General features: G+C 44.4%; 1 long non-coding RNA gene across 1 annotated transcript; it reads left to right on the top strand.

Moving 5' to 3' along the window:
• The first annotated feature begins 15,387 nt into the window (after positions 1-15,387).
• On the top strand, positions 15,388-19,494 carry LOC121832230 (uncharacterized). Its single transcript, XR_006075805.2, has 3 exons — positions 15,388-15,753; positions 16,534-16,602; positions 16,769-19,494. It is a non-coding gene; the product is annotated as an uncharacterized LOC121832230 (long non-coding RNA).
• Positions 19,495-24,174: the final 4,680 nt, after the last annotated feature.

Below are 24,174 nucleotides of genomic sequence, written 5' to 3'. Positions count from 1 at the left end.
CCTCTCTTTTCTTGATCTAGCTGGGATCTCCCGCTCTCTTTTCCTCGACCCTCGCCCTTCATTGCTCCCACTCACGTCCAGGCTGCTCATGTAGATCTCATCCATTTCTCCATCATTGGGTGATCTCTGTGTCCTTCTTGGGTCCTGTTTTCCAGATAGCCTCACTGGTGATGTGAGCAGCAGTCCAGTCATCCTTGTTCCACATCTAGTATCCTCCTATGAGTGAGTACATACCATATTTAACTCTTGCTATTGTGTCCTGTGCTTCTGGAAAGTTCTTGCTTCTATCATATTTGTGTCTTCAGCTGTCTTTTCTTGGCTTCCTTCTTGCAGTTAAGAGCTTCAGGTCCTTTCATTTGTTTGTTTTGTTTCTTGAGACAGGGTTTCTCTGGGTATCTGGCTATCCTGGAACTTGCTCTGTAGACCAGGCTGGCCTGGAAGTCAGAGATCTGCCCACCTTTGCCTCCCAAGTGCTGGGATTGAAGGCCTGGCTGAGATTCAGGTCTTATGTTAAGGTCTTTGATCCATTTGGAGTGGACTTTTGTACCACGTGAGAGGTAGGGATCTAGTTCCTATCTTCTGCATGTGGACATCCAGTTGTTAGTTATTTAGCTGCGTTGTGTTCTTACCCTGCAAGGAAGTGTCACGAAACACGACAGAATCCGCTTATAAGAGTTTATTAGAGTTAAAGGGACAGAGTGCACAGGCCTGTGGGAGAGACATGTGCGTGGAGAAGAAGAGAGGAGAGAAGAGAGAGAACCGGGAATATGGCAATCCGCTTTAAAAACCGGCTGGGGGAGTGGCCAGGTCACATCACTACTCCACGCATGTGCGTAGATCACATGGTCACGTTGCGCGCTTACGTAGCCATGTAACGTCACGGATTCTGGTCACGTGAGATGCCTTGGCCGGAACTTGCTAGGCGGAGGTGTCCGTCCTGACCGGAATTGGCTAGGCGGAAGTGTCCGCCTGGTAAATGCGACCGTGGGGGGGGGGGTGTTGTGAACCCTTCACCAGTCTCTCCTCATTAAGGAAGATTTTCTCTAATCTGTGTTTTTGGTAACTTTGTCAAGAGTCTGATGGCTGTAGCTATGTGGGATCCCATTTCTGGGTCTTGTAGTCCATTTGATTTTGCATCTTAAAAAAAATACTTATTTTTTATGTTATATGAAAAGGTAAGCATGCATGTGCCACAGATAAAACTTTTGGGGATTTCTTCTCTCCTTCCATTACATGTGTCTCAGAGACCAGACTCAGGTTGTCAGGTGTGGCAGCAAATACATTCATTATCTGCTCAACTGTCTCAAGGGTCCTCTGTGTATTGTTATGCCATTCCACACTGGCTGTGTTATTCTTTCTGCCGTACCCTGCAGGCATGGATCGGAACACATCCAGCCTTGCTTTCTGCTCAAGATTGCTCTGGCTATTGGTGATCTGTATTTCCATATGAGTTTAAATATCACTTTTTCCTATTTTTTTGTGAAGAGGAAGTTACTAGGATTTTGCTGTGGCTTGGTTGCTTTCAGTAACATGTCCACTTAGACAATATTAATTTTGTTGGTCCATGAGTGAGGCAGGATTTTCCATATTCTGGTATTTTCTTCAGCTTAGTTCCTCAGTTTTCATATAGAGGTCTTTAACATCTTTGCTTAAGTTTATAATTAGGTATTTTCAGTCTTTATTTATCTATCTATCTATTTATTTTTATTAATTAATTATTTATTGTCAGATTTCTCTGTGTATCACTGGTGGCTATCTTGGAACTCACTCTGTAAACCAGGCTGGCCTTGAACTCACATAAATCTTCTGCCTCTGCTTCCTGAGCGCTGGGATTAAAGGTGTGTGCCACTACTGCCCAGCTTTGTTTTCATTTATTTTATTGGGGGCCATGCACATGTTGTGAAGTGAGGAGATCTAAGGATAACCTGAGGGGAGTTGATATATATATATTAAAAAAAAACTACTGATTTTTAAAACACTGATTTTATATCCTGCTACTTTAACACTTTGTTTGTATTTGTTTATTTACTTTTGTTTATTTAATACAGAGTCTGCCTAGGTAGGCAGCTAGCCTGGAACTCACTTTGTAGACCAGGGTGACCTTGACCTGTGGGAGATTCCCCTACCTCTGCCTCCCAAATGCTAGGACTGTAGTACCACCATGCACGGCTTGCTTTTTGAAACAGTATTCAGCAGACCCCGGAACAATCTGATTTTAGCAGAGATGTGTCAGTATCTCCCGTTCCTGCACGGTTGCCTATCTGAGTATTTCTCCTGGGCAGCCTGTCCTATGTTGAGCTGCGATCCTCCTGTTTCAATTTAGATGGGCTTTCATAATGAAGGGCGCTGAGTTTTGTCAAAGCTTTGTTCTGTGTCTATTGAGTTGATCATGTGATTTGTCATGAACTCTCCTTCATCAGCTCTGAGTATGACTACCTCAGCTTGCTTTTGGAGTCTGTGTCCTTGGAATTTTTTTTTTTTCTTCTGTCCTTTGAATTTAGTCTCTGTGTATCTTTGCCAATAGAAGATGCTTCTTTAGACAGGAAATAGTTGGAGATTTTTTTTTAATATAATGAGGCAGTTGTTGTGCCCAGATCGTAACCCCCAGAGAGACCACCAAGGACGAGCACACCAGAATGCAAAAACAAGGTTTACTTCTGCTGCAAGTCATGACAGGGAACTCATCTCAAGTCATCTCAAGTGAGGCAGGGAGGAGTTCCTCTTTCTTGGGGAAGTTAGTTTTTATAGGCAAAACCCATAAAATTTCTTAGAGGGGAGGGTGTTAGTGCAGGTCCATCCTTGATTGGTCCAGTTTTTCCCGGGCCTGGACTTTATCTTATTCTAGCTTATCTGTTTGCCCTGTCAGGAGTTTTACAACTCATCTCCGGGGTCTGGTCATGTTATCTCTGGAGAGGGGCATCTTGTGGTGTGAGACCAAAATGAGCCATCTTAGAAATAAGACCAAAATGTTTTCACCCTAAAATTAAGGCCTAAGATTTCTCCTTTTGGGAATAGGCCATTAGTTACTGAAACCAGTCAGTTCAGATTCCAGAAACCAGGAAGTGTAGAAGTTCACAGTCACAAGATAGTCACGAGGTAATGCCTGCCAGACTATGGAATGTCCTCTCCCTGGTTTCCAGGGTAACTGATCACAGAAATGCCCCCACCTGAGGGCAGCCAATGAGAAATGGTAGTGGGCAACCACTCCCTTAGAAGTAATTTCTAGAAGTCCCTAGAAGCGAGCCAATCAGAATTGTATCCATACTAGCACCCCTAAATGATGTAACCTTGTGACTTTTCCCTTTAAAAACTGAGCTTGCAGACAGGTGGGCACTTCCTCCAGCCTCCACTGCGTTGGATGTATTGGACGAAGTCCCTGCCTAGGCTTGTATTGCTTTTGGATATCCAGAATTAAACCTTGCTTTTGCATTCTGGCATGCTCATCTTTGGTGGTCTCTCTGGGGGTCACGATCTGGGCACAACAGTGGTTAATAGGTTACCATCAGACATCCTGACTTTGTTCTTTTGAGTTCCTGGGGCTGGCGCCATCATTTCTAGGGACTTGAAACTGGCCTGGGTCTATCTATATTGAGATATCTTTGTCTAAGGCCCCCTTTTTGAGACAATAGAGTCAGGGTCTTGTTGTGCCCAGATCGTCCCCAAAGCCACCACTGGAGACTTTAGGTACAGAATGTAAAAGCAAGGTGAATTCTAAGTTTACAAGCCTCCAGGGAGGCTCTTCCAAATCTCTCACTCACAGCAGGGAGGTTGGAAGGAGTGCTCCCCTTTCTTTGTGAGGCTAGTTCTTAAAGGCACAGACCATATAATTTATTTTAACCCGCTTCCCTTTTTTTAGTCTTTTGGTCGAATATCCTGATTCTGTGTTTTCCAAAGTCCCTGTAGCAGATACATCCACCTGGGGAAAAGGGGTCTAAGTTCTTATCTACACTCAGGAATCCTGGTTTAAGCTTCTCTTTGTCTGTAGGGAATAGAGTTGGGGGTTTTACTGAGGTTGTGTTTTAAAAAAATTAAAAAAAAATTAAAACCTAATATTTTTTTAATTAGCAAAATTAACTAACATTAGTGTTAGTCAATTTAATAACTAAATTTAGCTAATTTAATTAGCTAAGTGTGTGTGTGTACATGCCGGAAAGACCCTAGCCCTTCAGGCTTACACCCCCAAGCCTCAGGAAAAGAGAAACTTCAAGCACCAGGAAATGAGAAACTAAAAATCTAGTTCCAAGGGCAACCTGACTTAGCCATTGTTCGATCTCCTCTGCAACCATATAACAATGTAAAGAGATTTCTGTTAAGAGATGTGCTCAACTGTGACTGGGATAGTTGCAGATGTTCCAGGAAAAACCACCGTGACCTGTGTGTAAACTCCAATCCTGCCTTGATACCCCCCACCCCGTGAGGTTTCAGGAAAAATGTACCTGTTGACGTAACTGTACCCCCTCTGTGATCACTCTGTACCCAGACCATGATCTTGTGAAACGAAATTGTATGGGAATTGTAATCTTATGGCTTTTGTGGGTTTTTCCTTTAAAACCCCCCATGTGGCTACAGTAAGATGCGGCTCTTGCTCTTAGGAGCAGAGTTTGCCCTTCTATATAGAAGCTTAATAAATCGTCCTGCTATTGCATCAACTGGACTGGAGTCTGGTTTCTTGGGGCACCCACTTGAGACCCTAAACTTTGGGGTCCAACAGTGCCCATTGAGTTTGTGCACATACGTGTGTGTGTGTGTGTGTGTGTGTATGTGTATGTGCATGTGCATGTGTACATGTACATTCATGTGGGTATATGTTCATTTACACATGTGTGTGAAAGCCAGAGGAGAACCTCCAGGAGTTAGTTCTTCCACTGTGGGATCTGGGATTGAATTCGGGTCATCAGGTTGGAAGGCAAATGCTTTTACCCGCTGAGCCATCTTGCTCGCCCAATCTTCATGTTTTAATGAAAGAATTATGGCTATTTGAATGTAAGGCTATTATTGGGAGGCAAGTGCACATTCTTGTGGTTTTGTTGGCTTGTTCCCTGATTTGAGTTGATTATCCCAATTTTTTTCTTTTTCCTGCACTCATCTTAGTGACATCCTGGTTTACTTAGTAAACGATGCTCAGCAGTTTCATGGTTAAAAAAACATTTTGTTGGCATCTATTAACTGGACGAAGTAATGATTTTCATTATTGGCCTTTTTCAGAAATTTTCATGTGCTTCTCTCCTGTCATTATGTGATTTATTCTTTCCTAACCTCTGTGATTGTGACTGGTTTTCTTCCTCGATGTGTGTAGAATTATTTCAGCATCTTCTGCAGTGCTGGCTTTAGTGGCTTAGTGGTCATGAACCGCTTTAGTCTGTGCTTGAAGAGTCTTTATTCCCTATTAGTATAGCTTTCCTGGGACACGTGCATTTTTGCTGGGATACATGTGCAGCATCTCTACTAACACACACACACACACATATTTTTCTTTTCTCTTCTCTTCTCTTCTCTTCTCTTCTCTTCTCTTCTCTTCTCTTCTCTTCTCTTCTCTTCTCTTCTCTTCTCTTCTCTTCTCTTCTCTTCTCTCTCTCTCTCTCTCTCTCTCTCTCTCTCTCTCTCTCTCTCTCTCTCTCTCTTCTTTCTTTTTTTGGTTTTTCCAGACAGAGTTTCTCTGTGTAGCTTTGTGCGTTTCCTGGAACTCACCCTGTAGTCCAGGCTGGCCTCTAACTCACAGAGATCCGCTCTGCCTCCTGAGTGCTGGGATTAAAGGTGTGCGCCACCACTGCCCGGCTTTTCTTTCTTTTCATCTTCCTTTTTTTTTTTTTTTTGAGATTGGATCTCACTATGTAGATATGTAGATCAGGCTGGCTTTGAACTCACAGAGATCTGTCTGTCTCCTGGGTGCTGGCATCAAAGGCGTGCACCACCACACCCAGCTGTGGGAGTCTCTGTAAACCCCAGGGCCAGCAGAGTAAGATCCACATGAGGCTAGAAGTAAGTCTGGTTCAACACAACTTAGTTAGCCAGTGTTGGTTCAGACTTCTAGAGTCTGACCCTGAGCAGTTTATTCTAGTCATATTTAAGTACAGTATACAACTTTGGAAAAACAGTGTCCTGGTAACAGTTATCACAATAATGCTTAAGGCATGACTACATGGAAACTCTTTTGCAGAATACATGTGGCCTTTTCCATAATGACAGGTTCTATAGACTGAGAAACAATGTACAGGATAGAGGTCTAGGGAGGAAGAGTCTGGGTTAAACATAGCAGTCTGAGAGATCTGAGTTAGGCCTAGCCCTATAGATATTACACATCACCAGGCTATTAACTACATCTTTTCCCAGCCTTTGGGGGCAGAAACAGGAATACAACACTTCCATTGCAGAGACAACCCTGCATATTGAACATTCCTGGTTTTCGAGGAGAGCTGATTTGTGAGCATAAGGATTTGGGACCTTCTGCATCTCCCCACTTCTAAGTTTTTTTTTTTTTTTAAAGATTTATTTATTTATTATGTATGCAGCATATATGACTGCAGGCCAGAAGAGGGCACCAGATCTCATTACAGGTGGTTGTGAGCCACCATGTAGTTGCTGGGAATTGAACTCAGGACCTCTGGAAGAGCAGTCAGTGCTCTTAACCTCTAAGCCATCTCTCCAGCCCCACTTCTAAGTTTTTAAAGAAAGGATAGTGGCCGTAATAGAGGCCATAGTTGAATGCATTGCCTCCATAGCTAGTCTAATCAAAATAGAGAGCATGAGAGAATGGTAACATTAGCTAACAGAGGACCAAGGAGAGGGGAAGCCTTCTAAACCGTGATGGCCATTCATGGTTACATTTAAAGTTACTTGAGAGATTTTGTCTATCTCTTTATGTAAATCATTAATTTGATCATCAATAGTGTGAGAAAAATCTGACACATTAAAGTAACACATGCCAGGGAATTGTTGACAACCAAGATTATACTTGAACAACAAATAATCTATGGTAGCAAATTCCTACTGATTGCATTTTTGGTTTAACTGCCTTTGGCCTCCATGGGAATTTGAGAAACATGCAATTATGTTTGCATTTCTTGGCTACCAATTATTCAGAAGAAATATTTAAAAAAAATTTTCTTAATTCCTATTTACTCCTATTTTACTTTTAAAATTCATCCCAAGCTTATTTTAAAATTTTTGTTACGATGTACCAAAATACAAAAGTGAAAAGTGAAGTTTTAGTAATTATAAATACAGTGGAATCTACGTGGCTTGGTTTCTCAGTGCCTAAAAGGCCTGAAATAAGGAAGTCTTCAATTTTGATGTAAAAGACAAGATAAAATTCCTTATTTTGCTAATGCTGTGAGTACATCACTGGATTGCTGTGGGATGGTCTACATGTCAAATTGCTCTGATTGGTCAATAAATAAAACACTGATTGGCAGTGGCCAGGCAGGAAGTAGGTGGGACAAGGAGAGAGGAGAATTCTGGGAAGCGGAAGGCTGAGGCAGAGAGACACTGCAGCCACCGCCATGACCAGCAGCATGTGAAGATGCCGGTAAGCCACCAGCCACGTGGCAAGGTATAGATTTATGGAAATGGATTAATTTAAGCTATAAGAACAGTTAGCAAGAAGCCTGCCACGGCCATACAGTTTCTATGCAATATAAGTCTCTGTGTTTACTTGGTTGGGTCTGAGCGGCTGTGGGACTGGCGGGTGACAGAGATTTGTCCTGACTGTGGGCAAGGCAGGAAAACTCTAGCTACACTGGATGGATACATAATTTGACCAGGCATCAGCAGGGAAAGCATCTAGTCTCAGTTATAGACATAAGGGTCTTGTCCCTTTGAAGAATTCTGTAAAAGCATTAAAAGCAAGCTCTATAGGATTTTTAGATGTAATTTTAGAAAATACCCATGAAGTAGCTTAAAAAAAAGAATCTCAAGCAGGCTGGAGAGATTGCTCTTCCAGAGGTCTTGAGTTCAATTTCCAGCACCCACATGGTGGCTCACAACCATCTATAGTGGGATCTGATGCCCTCTTCTGGCATCAAGGTGTACATGCAGATAGAGCACTCATATACATAAAACAAACAGATCTTAAAGGGGGATCTTTTGGGTAGTAGTTATCTATAGCTCTTGAATAACATGCTCATGCAACCTGCCAATTATTAGTGTGGAACAAATAATCAACCTGCATTTTATAGAGCAGCACAGTAATTTTTGCAGGCTTTTTACCAGTAAGGGATTAATTCTATGAGCTATTTATTAATAAGCTAGGAACCCGCTCTGCTTCAGGTATTCCATTTCTTATAGAATTTAACTGAGATTCTCTGGAAAGCAACTTAAAGGGCCGAGCCAAATTCTCAGTAGGGATAGGCAGATCAGAGACTGGCATGGCCCCAAATTTAACATTTTTCTCTTTTAGATTGTTTACCATGCAAGTTAAGCATTCATTTAAGCATTGATTAGAGTAGGAGAAGAGAATGTCATCCGTGCCCTGAATGACAAATACCTAAGGAAATTTAAATGGCACCAGCTCAGGTGCATCATGTCTTAGTTGTAATTGTTGGTGTACTAGAAGTTGGGCCTGTTTTAATTTTTCCACATGACAGGACCATTGATCAGTTTGTACTGAGTTATTCCTGCTGTGAGGAAGACCAACAAAAACTATGCCCTGGGGCAACCAAGCCCTAGCCCAGACTGCAGGAGCTTAGTCCTCATTCCCCAGTTGCTGGGACTCATCAGAGGCTGCTCTGAGCTCAGCCAAACCCAGGGAGCAGACAGGGCTTTGGGGCCAGAGGTCTTTGAGTTCCAGTGGGATCCTTGAGAGGGCGATCACTGAATGGCAGAGCTGGCCTGAAGCTGAGCAGCACTGGAGTCCACTCAGCCCAACCTGCCAAGATGTATCCTGCAGGATGCCCTCCCCCCTTTTTTTCTCCTGAGAGGGTCCAAGCAATACATCACCATACTCTAGCTTGTAAAATAACTGACAGGGATTTTATTACCCCCTTTTCATGGTCCCTTCTTACGCAGTTCCTATGTGTAGAAAGCTGCAGAGCTGTTGCTCTGAATATTTTGCTCCATTGGATCTTAACAGGTCAATAATTGTATACTTGTTTTTTAATCTCAGAGGACTGAGAAGAACCCATATTAATTCCACTCTCTCACTTATGATTGTGAACCCTTGGGCAAGAGGACTTAATTCCTACTCCTTATTTCCCCCTTATTTCTATTTAAAGAAAGCTTTCCTTCCTTCCTTCCTTCCTTCCTTCCTTCCTTCCTTCCTTCCTTCCTTCCTTCCTTCCTTCCTTCCTTCCTTCCTTCCTTCCTTCTTTAGAGAAAACTTTTCTTACCTTCCCTAAGGGTTGAGCCCTTCACATTGGGTGACAGTTGTGGGTGTCTCCGTCAACACTATGGCCAGCAGAATAATGATCCATGTGAGGCAAGAAGGAAATCCGGTTCAAAATGACTTAGCTGGTGTTGAGTCTGACTGACATGGGGCAGTTTGTTTTAGTCATATTTAAGTACAGTACAACTTTGGAAAAACAGTTTCTTGGTGATAATTATGATAATTCTTAAGGCATGGCTACATCGAAACCTTTTTGTAAAGTATGTCTTTTGCACAGATCTTTTGTAAAGGACAGGTGAGCTCCTCCATAAGGACGGGTTCTGTTGACTGAGAAACAATGGGCAGGATAAAGGTGTTTAGGGAGGAAGAGTCTGGGGTGAACATAACAGTCTGGGGGGGTTGGGTGAGACCTGGCCTACAGATAGCACAGATCACCAGGCTATTAACTACATCCATTCCTAGCCTTGTGGGTGGAAACAGGTATACATACATCCCTCCCATTGGAGAGACAACCTTATGTATTTAATATTCCTGGTTTCTCCAGTGCTGATCTGTGAGTGGAAAAACCTCATGCCCTCTATACTCAGTCCCTGGATAATGTATTTTTTTTACATTATTTATTATTGTATGTTTGTGTATAATGTGTGTGTAAGTGAGTGTGAATGCATGGATGCACATGGAGGTTAGAAAACCTGCTGGAGTCAGTTCTCTTCTTTCACTGTAGGAATTGAACCCAAGGCAGGCTTGGTGGCAAGCTCCTTCACTTACTGAGCCATCTTGTCAGCCCTTTGTCTGACCTTCTGGTTTGCAGCTTTCAATCTCCTTTCTTTAACTGTGGTATGACTTGTGCATGTTCTCTTGAAGGGTCCAGGAATATAGACATTTCAAATTATAAGCTTAAGAACTGGAAACTGGCTGGGCGGTGGTGGCGTACACCTTTAATCCCAGCACTCGGGAGGCAGAGGCAGGCAGATCTCTGTGAGTTCGAGGCCAGCCTGGTCTACAGAGCTAGTCCAGGACAGGCTCCAAAGCTACAGAGAAACCCTGTCTTGAAAAACCAAACCAAACAAACAAAAAGAAAAGAAATGGAAACTGACAGTCATCCGCTCTAAAGGTTAACTGCTAACAATGGCTGTCTGCTTTACAGCCAGCTCCTCTGTCAACAGCCAGGGGTTAACCTTTAACCCCCTTGCCCCTTATAGCCAACAACTGCCTGGACCAAAGTTAACTTTTAATAGTTGTTTCTACGGGACTTCTAGCATGCATCCTATGCCTGATGTATCCACGTGACTCCTAGCATGCACTCTGTGCCTAATGCCATTCTCCTTACTATAAAAAGGGGCTCATAACCCCCCTCCAACTGCCACAGCCTTAAAATCCAAACTCTGGCTGTGGTCTTAGTTAGCTGATAAACTTTGTGCCCTGTGGTGACATTTTTAAAATTTTATTTTTCTTTGTTTTTTTCTGGAATAAAGTTTGCTTCTGATTTAATAGATTTTGGTGGTCTGTCCCCCATTATTGAGAGACCCCAAGCCCAACACTGTGTGGATGCCCATGCTTGGGGGTTTTCTGCTCTAATTTCACAGAGTATGTAGGTGTTATTGTTTCTATTCTAGCTCCTTCTTCAACCCTGAAGAGTTTTAAGTTTGATCCCCCGCCCCCCCCCCCACACACACAGGGTTTCTCTGTGTAGTTTTAGTGCCTGTCCTGGATCTCACTCTGTAGACCAGGCTGGCCTTGAACTTATGGAGATTCGCCTGGCTCTGCCTCCTGAGTGCTGGAATTAAAGGTGCCCACCACCGCCTGGCAAGTTTGATCTTTTAATTGTGTCTCAGAATTCTTTAAAGTGGTCATAATCGCTAGTTGTTGTTTTTTCTTTTTTTCCTTTCCCTTTATGGCATCTGAATGCAATAGTCCTTTGATCTTGCTTTCAGGCCCTATTATTATTTCTTCTGCTGATATAGTCAACTGATGATACTTTTCATTGAATTTTAAAAATTCTATGTTTTGAGGCCGGGCGGTGAGTTCAAGGCTAGCCTGGTCTACAGAGTGAATTCCAGGAAAGGTGCCAAAGCTACACAGAGAAACCCTATCTTGAAAAAAAAAAAAAAAGTTGATGTTTTGAACTTTTTTTTCAAGATTTATGCTTTAGATTTTATTTTAAAAATATTACATTTGTTTACTTGTGTGTGTGTGTGTGTGTGTGTGTGTGTGTGTGTGTGTGTGTGTGTATGAGTGTGTGTGTGATAATGCATGTGTAGAGGTCAGAGGATTACTTGTGGTAGATGCTTCTTTCCTTCCATATGAGTCCTAGGGATCAAACTCAGGTCAGCAGGCTTGGAGGTATCTGATTCCAAAAAACCCAGGGCTAGGCTAACTAATTACCCGTGGCTCCTTCTAGTAATCACTTCTTACCCCACCCCTACCCTAAACCTACCCAGGGTAATTCGCTTCCCTTCCCCCAGCTTCTGATTCCCATTAACTCAGCCATTTTGGCTACATGCTCTCTTGGTTCTCCTGTCCCCTGGCTCCTCTCTCTCCTTTCCCTCTCCTGCTCTCACTCCCTCGCTCCTCTCGTATTCTCCTGGCCAGGTTCAGTCTGGACTCTTCCAGATGCCTCTGGCTGTTCTCTTCCTCATATCTACAGTACAACCCTTCTCCTCAACCAAACCTTGGAGCAATCAAGCAATCATTTCCTCATTTTTAATCCATCTGGTGCCCAAACTCCAGGAATGGCATCTGCGAGTTCCCTTCCAAGGGACTCAGGCTCTGAACAGAGCTGCGGACTTGACTTGCCTAAGGTGTATGGGTTATTTGTTTCTGCTGGCTTCTACCCTCCACCATATTTCATCCAAGTTTTAGAGTCTGACTCTTCACCCACTTCTTCTCTCCTCCTGCTCAACAATCTATGTCTCTCCTTGCCTACTTGGGGCCCCACCATGTGGGCCACTCTCTACTAAGACATTTACCTGCCACCCTCAATTGGAACCCTCCCTCTCCTCAAAAGCCTCTCTCAGTCTACCTCTTCAGCTGTTTTCTCCTCTACCTGCTCTAACCACTCATCTCTCCTCCTCTGCTGGTCAGTGTCAGCCTGCATTGTCTACCATTATTACAAAAGGGCTTTAAAACAAACCAGAGAGAGGGTTCCTGTGAGCTCCAAGAGGGAGCTGAGAGACGGAGAAGAGGGTTGCAGATTAGGAATTCTGCCCCAGGGAGGACTCTGATATTGTAGAAATCCAGTAGGGCATGGAGAAGCTGGGGGACGGAGCAGGCAGTTCCTAGGAAGCTAGGAGCCTTGAGGGAAAAGGGTCAACATGTATGGGCCCAGGAGGGATAGCCAATGTAGCTGTGAGGGGAAAGGGTTGCAAATAGGAGCCAGGAAGCTCCTCTCACCCTACTGGGCCCCTAGGACGTGGAAAGGGATGCCTCTCCTCTGTGATTTGGGACATTTCTCTGACAAGTCTTTCAGTCTGGTTGAGGACACCCTGGACGCCACCCTCCAGTCTCTTTTTTTTCTCAGCTTCTTCCTTGAGTTTCCTCGCCTCCCTCTAGGAGCTGGGGTCCCATAGCTTCTCTGTGCCCTTTTGTCCTCTATGATGTTGGAATCCTCCCTCAGGTGTAAAGCCCTTTTTTTCTGTTACTCCTCAGACTTAGAGATTTTACCACAGCCTTGATACCTTACTGTAAATGGATTGGTCTCCATACAGATCAACGGCCAAAACTGACACACTGGATTTTCAGATTCTCCCAAATTGTAACAACTTCTGCCATGCACAAACAAATGGTCCCCAAATCTCTTATATCTAAGCTTTCTCTGCTCTACACTCCCCAAAGTCTCTTATTTCTAAGGGTTTTCAACTTTCTGCTCTTGAAAATCTTTTATGTCTAAACTTTCCCTGTGTTGGCCTCTCAAGACATCTTTAAAGACTCTCATTTTTTTTAAAAGGTTTATTTATTTACTATGTATAGTGTTCTGTCTACATGTGTACTTGCATGTGCCAGAAGAGGGCGCCAGATCTCATTACAGGTGGTTGTGATCCACCATGTGGTTGCTGGGAATTGAACTCAGGACCTTTAGGAAGAGTAGTCAGTGCTCTTAACCGCTGAGCCATCACTCCAGCCCTGAAGACTCTTATTTGAACATTCTTTAGCTCAGAATGTATAAGTTCATTGGGTGTGGTTAAAGAATCTGTAAAATCTGTAACAAAAAAGTTAGCTTAAAACTTGTAACAAAAGGTTGAATCTTAATTTCCAATATGTGATTCAACTCTTATTTAGGAAAATACATCTATGTGCTTTGTATGTTACTTGAATTCAACTCCTCTTTAGAAAAATAGATGTTTTTAAATAGCAACCATGTGACCTGCCTCTATCTTGGCCGATGACCTCGTTAGGATGGAAGCAGCCCTGTGACTGGCAGCCATCTTTACTAAGGTTAAAATGTACCATGTCATAGAGCTTCACACTATCTTGGTTAAAATGAATACATGGTTTAAACCAACTAAACAGCAGTTATGAAACTTCTCAGTCCAACTGAGCCCTCTGCTTATCACTGTATCTGTCTCCTTTTGAACTAAAGAGGTAATGACAGGTCTCCAAAATATTTTGGAATAGGATAGATTTTTGTATGATAAAAAATTCCGGGGTTAGGGATTTAGCTCAGTGGTAGAGTGCTTGCCTAGCAAGCACAAGGCCCTGGGTTCAGTCCTCAGCTCCAGAAAAAAAAAATTCCTAAGGTTATACAGGTGTTCCTAGGTTAACAGAAACTGACTTAGAGATGTATGTCTTTGCTAACTATTCAACACCAGACTTCAAAAAAATTTTTGTATAAGAAAGAACATATGGCTGGGTGGTGGTGGTGCATGCCTTTAATCCTAGTACTCAGGAAGCAGAGGCAGGCAGATCTCTGTGAGTTCGAGGCCAGTCTGAGTAGGCTACAGAGTGAGTTCCAGGACAAGCACCAAAACCACACAGAGAAACCCTGTCTTAAACATATGTTTGATAAATAAGGTTTATAAATTCCTAAGGTCTATCTCCTGATGTTAATAGTAACTGACTTAAAGATAGATGTGTAGCTTCTTTGCTAGCTTTGTTAATATTTGGATATTATTTGGATAAACTGAGTCTCACAAAATACTGATATTCTGTAATGGTGCATTATGAAAAGATCAAAAAAGTTAAGTCCTCAGTCTCTCAATGGACTGTATTTATGGTTTAAAGTTTTATTTTGATGATAAAGGAGCTTCAATTAATTCTTCAATTCAAATATTTAGGGCTCAAGTTAACATGGATAAAGCTGTAAAATCTTAGTCTTACATAAGCTACTAATTTGTTGTAATCTGCTAAAGATAATTAAGACCTGCAAGTTAATGCCCAGTCACTCTATAAAAGAGCAAATTCTTTAATGTGCTCAGAACTATGCTCTTAGATGTGCCAAGTACAAATGTATTCCATTTACAACGACAAACTTTACTTAGCCTCCTATATATTGTTTTCAAGGTTAAGCCTAAAACAAGTGACTAAAAACAAGTATAGTTTGTTTAAAATCAGATATACTTAATAGATAAAGGTCCTTAAGCTCTTTAGAGATCTTCTGAATATGATATTAAAAATGCTTAATGAAAAAGCTTCCTGTGACAGACAAAATTGCCAGCTCCTAACAGCAACCCTAAGGTCTCCAAAGAAGATGATGGGACACAGATGACTCCACCTGGACTGTGGTAATTCTGACCACTTGTCAAAGACCCCATGCCTTGCCTATCACCAGGGCCCTGCTTGAACTGTGCACACTGTTGGGTTGCCTGCCCTCTTTTGCCTTGCCAAGGTGGTTCAGTTTTCCCAAGTACTTCCTCCACAGGAAAATCTCTGAGACCTTCTGGGTCTGGCAGCCAAAAGTTTAATGCTGTCTTGTGCAGCAGCTGACAATGTAATACTGTTCCGTGTGGTGGCCAGAAGACCTATGACCTTTGTCTCCCACCCACTCCTTGAAGCCATTGTGACTACGGGAGCCTAGAGTAACTGTCCACCACAGAAGCCTACGTCAACTGTCCAGGTAGCAGTAGGTCTATGTCATTTTAATTGGTACAGAAGCTATTGGGATTATACCTCCTGCGGTAATTCCCCTTTCTGGGATCTCTGATGGTTCTGACAGCTAACTGTAGCTTTGTCCGTTTAACTGTCGCCCCCAACTCCTTCCCTAAGGCTGCAGCCACCCACTCGGTTCATTTCAAATGTAAGCCAGGCCTCACTTTTCTAGAGCTACTAAGTCTCTTCCTAAGAAAAGCAGACAGTACAGTTCACCCTTGGGGCCGACTTCATGGTGAAAGAGCTAAACTCAGAAACCTGGGTTCAATGTAACTTTTTACCAATTCCTTTATTTAAAGTAACTTGCTTCACAATGCCTGCTCTCAGGAATCAACCACCCCTGTCTCATGGTAAGTAACTAGATGAAAGAAAAGGTTTAAAGTGTAACTTGTGAGGTCTAAGAAAGAAATGCGCATTGTAAAGGTCTAAGGAAGTGATTTAAGGTATGTAAAAAATGAGAACTGTTTCAGATTTCTCTCCCTCTCTAGTCTGTCATACTAAGTCCTCCAAAGTTTAGAGTTTTGACATTAATCAATGCAGTTCTACGAGGCTATTAATCTATTATATTAATCTGGGAAAGCACTGCTACTATTACCACAGTCACAAGCTCGGAAATTGAAATTTCCTTTGGTTGTCTTCTAAGTATAGACTTTAAAAGTGCCTCTCAATTGTGCTAAAAACACCACTGTTCAATCTATATCTCCAACCCTCTGGATGCATAGGGGAAGTGTTCATGCTTTTAACTCCGAATAATATTTTTTGGATCCCCAAGCTTTTTTTTAATGACTCAAAGTCATGATTCTGCTTTTGTGTGTGTGTGTGTGTGTGGGGGGGGGGTGGTGGTTCAAGACAGGGTTTCTCTGTAGTTTTGGAGCCTATCCTGAACTAGTTCTGTAGACCAGGCTGGCCTCGAACTCACAGAGATCCACCTGCCTCTGCCTCCCGAGTGCTGGGATTACAGGTGTGAGCCACCACCACCTGGCTCTACTGCTTTTTCTACAAAAAAAGATTTCAGTATAGATTACAAACAGTGTTAATGCTAATATATATAACACTTTTTATCTCTTTTTGTAAACTTAAAAAATTTCTTGTAAGCTTCAGGAGTTGAGACTTGGATCCATCTCTCACAGGTCAAATGGACCCCAGAGAAGTACTCGTCAATCAACAGCCTGAGTTTCCCCACTTGCCTCTTCTCAAGGGTAGGATTTCTCTTTTTCCCCTGGTCTTGGGACTCCCCTCCCCTATTCTGCCCCACCAACTGCCAGGACCATGGGCTGGAAGTTTCAGATGTACACCCAAGATAAAAATATTCCCCTAAGTTCCTTAACTCTACCTTCTGTCCCTAATCTCTATCTGTCCTAGCAGATTTCCAATGAACTGCAGACTGCTCCAAAACTGCCTACAATGTGCCAGCCTCAGCTGTCCCTTCAGAAACTGCACCCCAGGCTTCCCCAAAGCAGCCTGCACTTCACTAACCCCAGGTGGTTCCACAGAAGCTGGGCATCCAGGGAAACAGGTGTCTCCCAGCCTGTGTTCCTCTCTCTCTTCCTGGCTTTGACCAACATTCCAGCCTTCCCAGGCTCCCCCGGACAACAATGTCACGATTTCAGCTCAGAGGCAGTTATAGAAGAGACTGTTACATGACCCCTTATCAACACAAGGCTGGAATGTCTGATCCCAAAGAAACCTGCGTCAAATCTCACTCAGGACCTGTGTGTGGTTCCTCCCATCTCTTCTCACCCTGACCTCCACCCCAAACCTCTCCAGCCCAGGGGCTGGGCTTCCCTTCCCCCAGCTTCTGATTCTTATATAACTTAGACATTTTGGTTACATGCCATCTTTGGTTCTCTTGGCCCCTTTGTTAGTTATTTAGCTGCGTTGTGTTCTTACCCTGCAAAGAAACGTCACGAAACACGACAGAATCCGCTTATAAGAGTTTATTAGAAATAAAGGGATAGAGAGTGCAGGCCTGTGGGAGAGACTCGTGCATGGAGAAGAGGGAACTAGGAAGCATGGCGCTCCACTTTAAAACCGGCTGGGGGCATGGCCAGGTCACGTCACTACTCCACGAGTGTGCGTAGATCACATGGTCATGTTGCGCGCTTACGTGACCATGTAATGTCATGGACCCTGATCACGCGAGACCCCTTGGCCCGGAACTTGCTAGGCGGAGATGTCCGGGTCTGCCGGGTATCCTGGCTACAACAGACGCTTTGATCCGGAAATGGCTAGGCGGAAGTGTCCGCCTGGTAAATAAACCCTTCACCCTTCACCCTTGGTTCCTGGCTAGTCAGCTACTCCGGGCCTCTTGGTCTACTTGTCTCTCCCCCCCCCCCCCACTTCCTCCCCTCTTCTGTCTCTAGCCTCATGTCCCAGGCTATTCTGCTGGTCATGTTCAGTCTGGACTCTTCCAGATGCCTCTGGCTGTTCTCTTCCTTATATCTACAATACCATCTTTAATAAATCTTTAATAAAACCTCCTCAACCATACATGGGAGGGGTTGTGTCCTCATTTTCATTCAAGAGACAAGCAGTTTTGCCCACTGAGCCTTTTCCTTAGCCCCTTGTGGTTTAATTTTTTTTCCCAAAAAAATTATGCTTTCTTGGTAAATTTCTTGCTTTCTTTCCTTTTTTCTTTCTTTCTTTTTTTCTTTTGGTTTTTCCAGACAGGGTTTCTCTGTATAGTTTTGGTTCTTGTCCGGGATTAAAGGCATGCGCCACCACTGCCCGGCTCCTTGTGAATTTCTTATCCAAGATTTGGACTGGTGTCTTGATTTTATTCCTCTGTCTAGCTGTGTACCCTGTGTGGTAACTGATCATTACAAAAAGCAGGCTTTTGAATTCGTTGCCTGTCATTTCAATGATTTCTGGGTTTGGTTGTAGAAAAGCTACAAGCATTTGGGGAAGGTATTGTTAATATTCTGATCCCGCCTCAAACTCTGCCCATGTGTCTTCTCTCTTCTGCTTCTCTCCCCCTCCACTTCCACAAGGTGTGCATCCCTTGACCCCCCCTTCTCTCTCTCTGTCTCCCTTTCAACCTCTTCATCTCTCTATTATAATAAATTCCCCATGCAGATGTAGCATCTGGGGTGTGAATGTCCACCCGTCGCCATGCTGGCATGGAGTGGGTTGCCCACCAGCCTGCATCTGCCCAGGATGCCAGCATGGTTTCCTGCACTCCCAGGATACCCACGGGGCGGGGGTGGGGGCCCGTGTAATAAATCATAACAGGTACATCATCTTGCTTCTTTATATTAATTTATTTCTACATCCATAGTGTGTTTGCTGGGATGAGAATTCCTCGAGTTTTATGAGGGCTTCTGTTTAGCGGGTCATTGTCTTGAGTTCTCACTTTTCTTGACTTTTTTTTTTGGTTTTTTCAAGACAAGGTTTCTCTGTGTAGCTTTGCACCTTTCCTGGAACTCACTCTGTAGCCCAGGCTGGCCTCGAACTCAGAGATCTGCCTGGCTCTGCCTCCCAAGTGCTGGGATTAAAGGCATGCGCCACCACCGCCAGGCTTTTCTTGACTTCTTAAAGGACAGAAAGCAGATTGCTACTACAAGAACTCATAAACAAACTGGGTATTTAGACTATAGGGAAGAAAAGCCCCAAACAGTTAAAACCATTTATACCCCCAACATGGATAGAAAAGGGAACTTAGGTCAGTATAGAACAAACTAGGATTGTTTTTAATAATTAAGAAAAATGAAAGTATTGATTCAGCACTTAAAAGAGCATGGGAATAAGCTAGACAGGAAGGGAAAGGTATGGGTTGAAGGTTCCAGGAGCTGTAGTGAGAGGAAAGCAGTGAAACAGTATCCAGTATCGGACAAAAATGACTGAGAGCGGTGAGGGGAAGGAGAGAGAAGAGTTCGAAAGCAGGAAATGGCGGGGGTGGGGGTGGGGGGAGCCTTACAGAGGAGACACTTCTGCCTCAGGCTTATTTATTTAGGATATGGCGGGGAGGAACTGGGAGGTACTAAGGTTCTCTCTGAAGCCCAAACAGGTCAGACCAGGAAGTGCCTTTTGCAGCCGATGTGCGCATGCCTCTGTGACTGCTGCAGGATTGAACTGATGTCAGGATTCTCCGTGTGTAGGTTCAGCAACGCAGTGAGAGCATGGAACTGTCTTTTAAAAAGGCAAAGGCTTTTGCAGAACCAGAAGGGTTGATGGTAAGATCTGTCTTAAGCTGTTCCCACACCTAGCACCAGTGAGGAAGCTGTAGAGCACAGGGGTCTTCCTGAGGGTCTGTTTGCTGCTCAGATCACAATCTGTCCGCATTTTTGCAGGCTACAAATTGTGCATCTGTGGAATTCCGCCAAGGCTCCCTTTGTTCTTCCGCTCAAAGCCCCAGGGAGAGGAATTTTTGCCTTCTCTATTGTTGCCTAGTCTGTTAGCCTCTCTCTCTCTCTCTCTCTCTCTCTCTCTCTCTCTCTCTCTCTCTCTCTCTCTCTCTCTCTCTCCCCCCCCCCTCTCCTCCTCCCCCTCTTCTTTTGTCTTTGTTTCTCTGTGTAGCCCTGGCTGTCCTGGAACTTGCTCTATGGACCAGGCTGCCTTTGAACTCACAGAGATCCATCTGCCTCCCCCTCCCTCCCTAGTGCTGGGATTAAAGACTTGCCCCGCCACCTCCCCTGGCAGTCTTTTGTTTCTTTTACAAATCTAAAGTTCGGTATTTCTGGCTTTCTCTTGGTCACTGCCTATTGTTTACAGTTGTTCTCTCTGCCTCAACACACACACACACACACACACACACACACACACACACACACACCCCTGCAACTTTTCCAGCAGCCGCACATCTGATGGTTGCCCCGGGCTCAGGAAGATTTAGGAAAGTTCTGGTGTCTTTAATTCAGCTGCTTTCTGAGTCTTCCACAACTTCATGCTCTGTAGTGCTTTCACCGATCTTTCATAGCACATGTGTGCATGCATGAGTGTGTATGTGTGTGTGTGTGTGTATGTGTGTGTTGTGTTTTATAGTGTGTGTGTGTGGTGTGTGTGTCTGTGGTGTGTGTGTTTGTGTGTTACAATGTGTGTGTCTGTGGTGTGTGTTATAGTGTGTGTGTCTGTGTGTGTGCTGTATGTGCACATGTGGATGTGGCCATGCGTCTGCCTATGTGCCTGTGTGCAGAGGAGGATGTCAGGTGTTCTTCCCTGTCATTCTTTACCTTATTCCCTTGAGACAGGGTTACTCATCAGAACATAGGGCTAGGCTGGCAGTCAGGAAGCCTCGGTGATCCTCCTGTCTCCACTCCTCTCAGTACTGGGGCATGCTACTTGCATGCTTTTTGTACACGTGCCAGGGGTTTGAATTGCAGATGCCATGCTTACTCCGCGGGCACTCTTACCTGCTCAGCTGCCCATCGCCAGCCTCCTCCTATGCTTTATGGTATGCTGTGTTAAAATTTTTTATTTCCCCAAAGCTACTTTTTCTTCCTTTCCTGTGGTTATAGGGACTGAACACAGGCCTTGTGCTTGTTAGTAGTTAGTAGTGTTGGACTACCCAGTCACTTCTTTAGCCCTCAAGATGCTTTAAAGTTTCTAGCACAGGAGAGATGGCTCAGCCGTTCCAAACACCTGCTGCTCCTTCAGAGGACAGTGGTTTGATTAGCTCTCTGACTTCAATGACGGTCAGTTTTGAAATATTTTTGGGAACATGCCCAGCTCAGGACTACCTGTGGCTGAGTTTCTGTCTCAAATAACACAAAATACTGAGTAGAGAAAAATAACATTCTTTAGATGATCCGTGGAGGGCCAATCAGACTTCTCAAAGGGGTGTTAGTTGTTCTGACGCCAAAGGCATTGCAGTATTGCCAGCAGACACCAGGTGGCGGTGTGGGAGGCTGCAGGGAAGAGCATAAGCAAAGCTCAAGGGAAAAATTACACACACAAGCCAGACCAGGCTTAGGGGGCACACAGTCTCTATCCAGATTGACTGATAATCTTCCCTTAAACCAAGCCGGGCCATGGAAACTGGGAGAAGCTGTTGTATTGTTGTTGCAGCTTGTCAAGTGCTCAAATTTCCACAAAAGAATACAAGGCATTAAAACACCAGAGAATGGCTCACTCAAGAGAGACAAGTTTCTAGGACTGTTGTTTGCGTTACTTGAGACAAAAACTCATTCACAGGAAGCCCCACATTGGGCAGATTCCCACTTTTTCCCCTCCACACAGAAAAGACTGGAGAGTTCAGAGTTTGTTCAGCCAGGACATTTCCTCCTAATCATAGGACAGGTGTGTGTGTGTGTGGGGGGAGCAGGATTGGCTGCACCCTCTGGCATGCTGTGACATTTTACTCATTCCTAGAAGTCTCACAAAGGCAAGCTCATGTTATTGTTGAGTTCTTGTCTCTACCAGTACACAGGGAAGGGCATGGGACTTCCTGTTTCAGCATCACACTGACAGTCCAGGTCCAACTGAGCTTTTGTCTCTCAGCTTGTTTGTGGCTTCACTTCCTGACTGAGTGTGCTGAGACTCTGTCGTTCCTGCACTGGAGGCACTGCCAGGACCCAGCAGCAGCCATGCTCACGGGATCCACACAAAAGTGTTTCTGTGAGAAACATGACCTCCTCTAGGCCATCATTACTTCAGCATTGTGCACAGGCTGCCCAACAGTATCAAACCCAATCAGAGCAGAAGAGTATTGAATATAGTTCTTTTCCAACTGATGATGTAGAAAACCAAATCTGACCTGAGATTAATGTGCAGGAGCTCCTGGGGTGATCATCCAAATGAGGGATTGCTCCCCCTTAACTCTGAGATCTGAACTGGGCACTGGAACCTACATCATAGTCCATCTGAAAAAAAAAAAAAAATCTAGGTTCTGTCCATAGTTCTGGAATTCTTGCTTATTAATGTAGCTTTTCCTCCATCTATTAAAAACCTATAAAAAGTTATGCCAGGTCTGGTGGTATACCCCCTGAATTCCAACACTTGGGAGGCACAGGCATAGAGTTTGAAGCCAGCCTGGTTTACATAGAGAGTTCCAGAACAGTCGAGGCTACATAATGAGACCTTATCTTGAAACAAACAAGCAAACAAACAAACAAACAACCCCCCAAACCAAACCAACCAACCAACCAAACAAACAAACAAAAAATAAGCCCAAAAGGCAGAGCGCGTGGTGGCCTGTACTTTTATTCCCAGAACACAGGCTTTTGGATCTCTGTGAACTGGAGGCCAGCGTCATCTACATAATGAGTTCTGGGACAGCCAGAACTATATACAGAAACCCTGCCTCAAACAACAACAGCAACAAGACAGATACCAGAAAAGGCATAACACGTGAACCCACATGAGAACAGGTTGTGAGCTTGTCTGAAAAGATTATACTAAAGACATTAAAAACCTTTCTTCACTCAATGTATCCTTTAGTCCATACATCTTTACTTGTAAGTGTTTAATGCTATGAGTCATTGGTCTGGTTTGAGGCCTCTGGCTTCTGCTACACTATTGATAGATAGTCAGCCCTCACTGGGACTCTGCATGGAGATCCTGCAGTTTTGGATCTGTAGGTCCAGCCCTTTCGTATACTCTAGCAGTTCATAGATAAAGAGGATGCTGTGGTGGGCCAACTCATAGCCCTGGTTCTGGGCCTCGGTGGTAGCTGGGTTGGTCAGCTTACCAGCTTTCCCTCATCGTCATTACCAGGGCAAGCTCTCCAGAATTGCCCTAGCTAGCTCACTTAATGCAGCAGGCAGCAAGGAGCAGGGCCAGTTTCCCTGCTTTCAGGCCCTTGGGTTTGGTTCACCTGCACTGGTACTACCAGGGCCAGCTCTACTGTTTTGTTCAGGTGTGGTGCAAGGCCTGCTCTCCCAGTTGCTGTATGGGGAATATGGGGGGGGGGTCAGCTTTCCTGCTTTCACACCCTCAGGGCTGGATCACCTACATCCCTCCCCACCAGGGTCAGCTCTAGTGTGCTGTCCAGCTTTTGTGAGGGGCCTGCTCTCTTGAGTGCTTTAGCCAGTAAGGGACAGTGCCAGCTCTCCTACTCTTGTGACCTCAGGGCCAACTGTCCCACTCGACATGGGCAGTGAGAGGTGGGAGATGGAGGAGGTCTTCTCTCCCTCACCCACTCCATCTTATGGCAGATGAGGGGTGGGGCCAGATTGCCTGTGGCCCTGTCAACAGGGTCAGCTCTATCGTGCTGCCTGGGTGAGGTGCAGGGCCCGCTCTCCTGAGTGCTGCAGTTGGTGAGGGGCAGGGACAGTTCTCCCTAGTGCTGCAGCCATGGAGGGGTGGGGCCAACTCTGTGCAGCCCTATCCTCACTGCCTTCAGTGGTAAATAGCCATGGGGACATCAACACAGACTGTGGCTGTGGCAGGGCCATGGACCCAGACATGGCCCTTGGCAACAGCCCTGGCCCAGAGGACACATGGCCCCAGTGGCAGTGCAGGCCACCAGACCTCTCTCTTAATTGCTGGGATTTGCAGCCAACCCTTCATAACTTGCCTTCTAGATCTACTGCCTTATCCCTGGCTTCATGTGCACAAGGCATATTCTCTAATTCACTCATTCACTCATTTATTACTCATTCTCTTTTTCTCCTCTCTTCTCTCTCCCTCTGCCTTCATCTCCCCCTACCTCTCTCTGTGTTCATAAAGACACTCTTAATACCAGTTTAGGCACATGCCTTGCTCTTAGACTTCAGTGTAGTCTCAACTTGTTGGTCTCTACGAAACCCTATTTAGAAATAAAGCTGACCCCCCCCTTTTACTGGATAGGGCTTGTAATAACTATTTTTAGTTGTCAACTTTATTACATCTGAAAT

Source organism: Peromyscus maniculatus, chromosome 9, assembly GCF_049852395.1.
Source record: "Peromyscus maniculatus bairdii isolate BWxNUB_F1_BW_parent chromosome 9, HU_Pman_BW_mat_3.1, whole genome shotgun sequence".
Taxonomy (NCBI): domain Eukaryota; kingdom Metazoa; phylum Chordata; class Mammalia; order Rodentia; family Cricetidae; genus Peromyscus; species Peromyscus maniculatus.
Note: the sequence above shows the minus strand (reverse complement) of the source record. Positions and strands in the feature narration are given on the sequence as shown.